This window comes from Arachis ipaensis, chromosome B8 (assembly GCF_059453495.1).
Source record: "Arachis ipaensis isolate K30076 ecotype BB chromosome B8, ASM5945349v1, whole genome shotgun sequence".
Classification (NCBI taxonomy): Eukaryota; Viridiplantae; Streptophyta; class Magnoliopsida; order Fabales; family Fabaceae; genus Arachis; species Arachis ipaensis.
Genome location: NC_142443.1, coordinates 91,432,779 through 91,439,817, shown reverse-complemented (window position 1 = coordinate 91,439,817; position 7,039 = coordinate 91,432,779). Strand labels below are relative to the sequence as shown.

The 7,039-nt window shown below is 42.1% G+C and overlaps 1 non-coding gene across 1 annotated transcript; it reads left to right on the top strand.

Moving 5' to 3' along the window:
• Nucleotides 1-6,598: 6,598 nt before the first annotated feature.
• Nucleotides 6,599-6,706, top strand: LOC148548815 (small nucleolar RNA R71). Its single transcript, XR_015898205.1, has one exon. It is a non-coding gene; the product is annotated as a small nucleolar RNA R71 (small nucleolar RNA).
• The last annotated feature ends 333 nt before the right edge of the window (nucleotides 6,707-7,039 follow it).

The window sequence follows — 7,039 nt, the reverse complement described above, 5'->3', positions numbered from 1 at the left end:
ATGTCCAGGCTCGAACAATCCCTGGTAATGGCTTCAAAGCTTGGTGCTCTGATCTTAATTCATAATTGTCACAACTTTGATACAACTAACCAGCAAGTGCACTGGGTCGTCCAAGTAATACCTTACGTGAGTAAGGGTCGAATCCCACAGAGATTGTTGGTATGAAGCAAGCTATGGTCATCTTGTAAATCTCAGTCAGGCAGATATAAAGTGATAATGGAGTTTTCGAATATTAATTAATAAAATAGGGATAGAGACACTTATGTAATTCATTGATAGGAATTTCAGATAAGTGAATGGAGATGCTTTCGTTCTTCTGAACCTCTGCTTTCCTGCTATCTTCATCCAGTCAGTCTTACTCCTTTCCATGGCTGGCTTTATGTGATACATCACCACTGTCAATGGCTACTTTCGGTCATCTCTCAGGAAAATGATCCAATGCCCTGTCACGGCACGGCTAATCGTCTGGAGGCATCACCCTTGTCAATGGCTTCATCTTATCCTCTCAGTGAATAATATGCTCACGCACCCTGTCACGGCACGGCTATTCATCTGTCGGTTCTCGATCATGCTGGAATAGGATTTACTATCCTTTTGCGTCTGTCACTAACGCCCTGCAATCGCGAGTTAGGAGCTCGTCACAGTCATTCAATCATTGAATCCTACTCGGAATACCACAGACAAGGTTTAGACCTTCCGGATTCTCTTGAATGCCGCCATCATTCTAGCTTATGCCACGAAGATTCTGGTTAGGAGATCTAAGAGACATTCATTCTAGCTTATTTCATGTAGAACGGAAGTGTTTGTCAGGCACGCGTTCATAAGGGAGAAGGATGATGAGCGTCACACATAATCATCACCTTCATCACGTTCTTGGGTGTGAATGGATATCTTAGAAGAGAAATAAGAAGAATTGAATAGAAAACAGTAGTACTTTGCATTAATCTTTGAGGAACAGTAGAGCTCCACACCTTAATCTATGGAGTGTAGAAACTCTACCGTATGAAAATACATAAGTGAAGGTCCAGGCATGGCCGTGTGGCCAGCCCCCTATTGTGATCTAAGATAGCATACAACTGATCAAAGATGCCTAATACAATAGTAAAAGGTCCTATTTATAATAAACTAGCTACTAGGGTTTACATGAGTAAGTATTTGATGCATAAATCCACTTCCGGGGCCCACTTGGTGTGTGTTTGGGCTGAGCTTAAGTGTTCCACGTGCAAAGGCCATTTGTGGAGTTGAACGCCAGTTTCTGTGCCAGTTTGGGCGTTCAACTCTGGTTTTGGATCCTTTTCTGGCGCTGGACGCCAGATTTGGGCAGAAGGCTGGCGTTGAACGCCAGTTTACGTCGTCAATTCTTGGCCAAAGTATGGACTATTATATATTTCTGGAAAGCCCTGGATGTCTACTTTCCAACGCAATTGGAAGCGCGCCATTTCGAGTTCTGTAGCTCCAGAAAATCCACTTTGAGTGCAGGGAGGTCAGAATCCAACAGCATCAGCAATCCCTTTTCAACCTCTGAATCTGATTTTTGCTCAAGTCCCTTAATTTCAGCCAGAAATTACCTGAAATCACAGAAAAACACACAAACTCATAGTAAAGTCCAGAAATGTGAATTTAACATAAAAACTAATGAAAACATCCCTAAAAGTAACTAGATCCTACTAAAAACATACTAAAAACAATGCCAAAAAGCGTATAAATTATCCGCTCATCACAACACCAAACTTAAATTGTTGCTTGTCCCCAAGCAACTGAAAATCAAATAAGATAAAAAGAAGATAATATACTATAAATTCCAAACTATCAATGAAACAGAGCTTCAATCATATGAGCGGGACTTATAGCTTTTTGCCTCTTGAATAGTTTTGGCATCTCACTTTATCCATTGAGGTTCAGAATGATTGGCATCTATAGGAACTTCAGATTTCGAATAGTGTTATTGACTCTCCTAGTTCAGTATGATGATTCTTGAACACAGCTTCTTTATGAGTCTTGGCCGTGGCCCTAAGCACTTTGTTTTCCAGTATTACCACCGGATACATAAATGCCACAGACACATAATTGGGTGAACCTTTTCAGATTGTGACTCAGCTTTGCTAAAGTCCCAATTAGAGGTGTCCAGGGTTCTTAAGCACACTCTTCTTTTGCTTTGGACCTTGACTTTAACCGCTCAGTCTCAAGTTTTCACTTGACACCTACACGCCACAAGCACATGGTTAGGGACAGCTTGGTTTAGCCGCTTAGACCAGGATTTTATTCCTTTAGGCCCTCCTATCCATTGATGCTCAAAGCCTTGGGATCCTTTTTATTTGCCCTTGCCTTTTGGTTTTAAGGGTTATTGGCTTTTTCTGCTTGCTTTTTCTTTTTCTTTCTATTTATTTTTCGCCTATTTTATTTTATTTTATTTTTTTTCTGCAAGCTTTGCTCTTTGCTGCTTTTTCTTGCTTCAAGAATCATTTTTATGATTTTTCAGATTATCAAATAACATGTCTCCTAGTCATCATTCTTTCAAGAGCCAACATATTTAACATTCTTAAACAACAACTTCAAAAGACATATGCACTGTTCAAGCATTCATTCAGAAAACAAGAAGCATTGTCACCACATCAATATAATTAAGCTAAGTTCAAGGATAAATTCGAAACTCATGTACTTCTTGTTCTTTTGAATTAAAACATTTTTCATTTAAGAGAGGTGATGGATTCATAGGACATTTATATCTTTAAGACAAAGTTACTAACTACTAATGATCATGTAATGAAGGCACAAACATAGATAAGCACACAATATAGAAAACGAAAAATAGAGAAGGCAAGAACAAGGAATGAATCCACCTTAGTGATGGTGGCGTTTCCTTCTCGAGGAACCAATGATGTCCTTGAGCTCTTCTATGTCTCTTCCTTGTCTTTGTTGCTCCTCCCTCATTGTTTTTTGATCTTCTCTTATTTCATGCAGCATGATGGAGTGCTCTTGATGTTCCACCCTTAGTTGTCCCATATTGGAACTCAATTCTTCTAGGGAGGTGTTGATGTGCTCCCAATAGTTTTGTGGAGGAAAGTGCATTTGAGTCATTTCCGGAATCTCATGGAAGTGAGCTTCTTGCGCCTCTTGAGCCCCATGACTGGGCTCTCTTGCTTGCTCCATCTTTTTCTTAGTGATGGGCTTGTCCTCTTTAATGAGGATATCTCCCTCTATGTCAATCCCAGCTGAATTGCATAGGTGGCAGATGAGGTGAGGAAAAGCTAACCTTGCCATGGTGGAGGACTTGTCAGCCACTTTGTAAAGTTCTTGAGGTATAATCTCATGAACTTCCACCTCTTCTCCAATCATGATGCTATGGATCATGATGGCCCGGTCTATAGTAACTTCAGACCGGTTGCTAGTGGGAATGATTGAGCATTGAATAAACTCCAACCATCCTCTAGCAATAGGCTTGAGGTCCAATCTTCTTAGTTGAACCGGCTTGCCTTTGGAGTCAATCTTCCATTGAGCTCCTTCTACACATATGTCCATAAGGACTTGGTCCAACCTTTGATCAAAGTTGACTCTCCTTGTGTAGGGGCGTGCGTTCTCTTCCATGTATGGCAAGTTGAACGCCAACCTCACATTCTCCGGACTAAAATCTAAGTATTTCCCCCGAACCATTGTAACATAGTTCTTTGGATCCGGGTTCTTACTTTGATCATGGTTCTTGGTGATCCATGCATTGGCATAGAACTCTTGAACCATTAGGATGCCGACTTGTTGGATGGGATTTGTTAGAACTTCCTAACCTCTTCTTTGAATTTCATGTCGGATCTCCGGATACTCATTTCTTTTGAGTTTAAAAGGGACCTCAGGGATCACCTTTTTCTTGGCCACAACATCATAGAAGTGGTCTTCATGGGCTTTGGAGATGAATCTTTCCATCTCCCATGACACGGATGTGGAAGCTTTTGTCTTCCCTTTCCCTCTTCTAGAGGATTCTCCGGTCTTAGATGCCATCAATGGTAATGGAAAAACAAAAAAGCTATGCTTTTACCACACCAAACTTAGAATATTGCTCGCCCTCGAGCAATAAACAAAAGAATAGAAGAAGAAGAAGAAGAAATATGGAGAGGGAAAGGGAGATGTGGTTTCGGCCAAGGAGAGTGTAGAGGGGTGTGTTGTGTGAATTTGGTGAAGAATGGAGGTCTTTATATAGGGAATGGAGGGGGGGTTAAGGTTCGGCCATATGGGTGGGTTTGGGTGGGAAATTGGTTTTGAATTTTGAAGGTAGGTGGAGTTTATGAGGTAGGTTTATTGGGAAGAGTGGGTGGATGTGAGTGGTGAAGGTTTAGTGGGGAAGAGAGATTGAGGTGATTGGTGAGGGGTTTTTTTAGGGAAGAGTGTTTATGGGGTTGTGTGAAAGAGAGTGGTGAGAAGAAGTGAGTGGAGGTAGGTGGGGATCCTGTGGGGTCCATAGATCCTGAGTGGATCCTGTGGGGTCTACAGATCCTGAGTGGATCCTGTGGGGTCCACAGATCCTGAGGTGTCAAGGATTTACATCCCTGCACCCATTAGGCATGTAAAAATGCCTTTGTACTCAACTTTGGGCGTTCAGCGCCAGGTTGGTGGCCATTTTGGGCGTTCAACGCCCATCTGTGTGCCATTTCTGGTGTTCAGCGCCCAGAAGCTGCCCATTTTGGGCGTTCAGCGCCAGAACCATGCTCTGTTCTGGCGCTGAACGCCAGACAGATGCTCCTCCAGGGTGTGATTTTTTTTTCTGCTATTTTTGACTCCGTTTTCAATTTTTTTATTTATTTTGTGACTCCACATGATCATGAACCTAAGAAAACATAAAAATAAGAATTAGATAAACATTGGGTTGCCTCCCAACAAGCGCTTCTTTAATGTCAATAGCTTGACAATGGGCTCTCATGGAGCCTCACAGATGTGCAGAGCTTTGTTGAGACTCTCCAACACCAAACTTAGAGTTTGGATATGGGAGTTCAACACCAAACTTAGAGTTTGGTTGTGGCCTCCCAACACCAAACTTAGAGTTTGACTGTGGGGGCTCTGGTTGACTCTGCTTTGAGAGAAGCTTTTCATGCTTCCTCTCCATGGTTGCAGAGGGAGATCCTTGAGTTTTGAATACAAGGGAGTTCTCATTCCATTGAAGGACTATTTCACCTCTGTCAACATCAATCACAGCTCTTGCTGTGGCCAGGAAAGGTCTTCCTAGGATGATGGATTCATCCTCTTCCTTTCCAGTATCCATGACTATGAAATCAGCAGGGATGTAAAGGCCTTCAACCTTTACTAACACGTCCTCTACTTGTCCATAAGCCTGTTTTCTTGAGCTGTCTGCCATCTCTAATGAGATTTTAGCAGCTTGCACCCCATAGATTCCCAGTTTCTCTATTACAGAGAGAGGCATGAGGTTTATTCCTGAACCAAGGTCACACAGAGCCTTAAAGATCATGGTGCCTATGGTACAGGGTATTATGAACTTTCCAGGATCCTGTCTCTTCTGAGGCAATGTCAATTGATCCAGATCACTTAGTTCATTGATGAACAAGGGAGGTTCAACTTCCCAAGTATCAATGCCAAATAATTTGGCATTTAGCTTCATGATTGCACCAAGAAACTTGGCAGTTTGCTCTTCAGTAACATCCTCATTCTCTTCAGAAGAGGAATACTCAACAGAGCTCATGAAGGGCATAAGGAGGTTCAATGGGATCTCTATGGTCTCTAGATGGGCCCCAGAGTCCTTTGGTTCCTCAGAGGGAAGCTCCTTATTGACTACTGGACGTCCCAGGAGGTCTTCCTCCTTGGGATTCACGTCCTCTCCTGTCCTCACAGGTTCGGCCATGGCGCTTATGTCAATGGCCTTGCACTCTCCTTTTGGATTCTCTTCTGTATTGCTTGGGAGAGTACTAGGAGGGATTTCAGTGATCCTTTTACTCAGCTGGCCCACTTGTGCTTCCAAATTTCTAATGGAAGACCTTGTTTCATTCATGAAACTTACAGTGGCTTTAGATAGATCAGAGACTAGATTTGCTAAATTAGAAGCATTTTGTTCAGAGTTCTCTGTCTGTTGCTGAGTTGATGATGGAAAAGGCTTGCTATTGCTAAACATGTTTCTTCCACCATCATTAAAGCCTTGTTGGGGCTTTTGATCCTTCCATGAGAAATTTGGATGATTTCTCCATGTTGAGTTATAGGTGTTTCCATAAGGTTCACCTAAGTAATTTACCTCTGCTATTGCAGGGTTCTCAGGATCATAAGCTTCTTCTTCAGAAGATGCTTCTTGAGTACTGTTGGATGCAGCTTGCATTCCATGCAGACTCTGAGAGATTATATTGACTTGCTGAGTCAATATTTTATTCTGAGCCAATATGGCATTCAGAGTATCAACCTCAAGAACTCCCTTCTTCATAGACGTCCCATTATTCACAGGATTCCTTTCAGAAGTGTACATGAACTGGTTATTAGCAACCATGTCAATGAGTTCTTGAGCTTCTGCAGGCGTTTTCTTTAGGTGAATGGATCCACCTGCAGAAGTGTCCAGTGACATCTTTGATAGCTCAGATAAACCATCATAGAATATATCCAGGATGGTCCATTCTGAAAGCATGTCAGAAGGACACTTTTTGGTCAGCTGTTTGTATCTTTCCCAAGCTTCATAGAGGGATTCACCTTCTTTCTGTCTGAAGGTTTGAACATCAGCTCTAAGCTTGCTCAGCTTTTGAGGAGGAAAGTACTTGGCTAAGAAAGCCGTGACCAGCTTATCCCAAGAGTTCAGGCTGTCTTTGGGTTGAGAATCCAACCATAATCTAGCTCTGTCTCTTACAGCAAAAGGGAAAAGCATGAGCCTGTAGACTTCAGGATCTACTCCATTAGTCTTAACAGTATCACATATCTGCAAGAATTCAGTTAAGAACTGAAAAGGATCTTCAGATGGAAGTCCATGAAACTTGCAGTTCTGCTGCATCAGAGAAACTAGTTGAGGTTTTAGCTCAAAGTTGTTTGCTCCAATGGCAGGAATGGAGATGCTTCTTCCATGTAAATT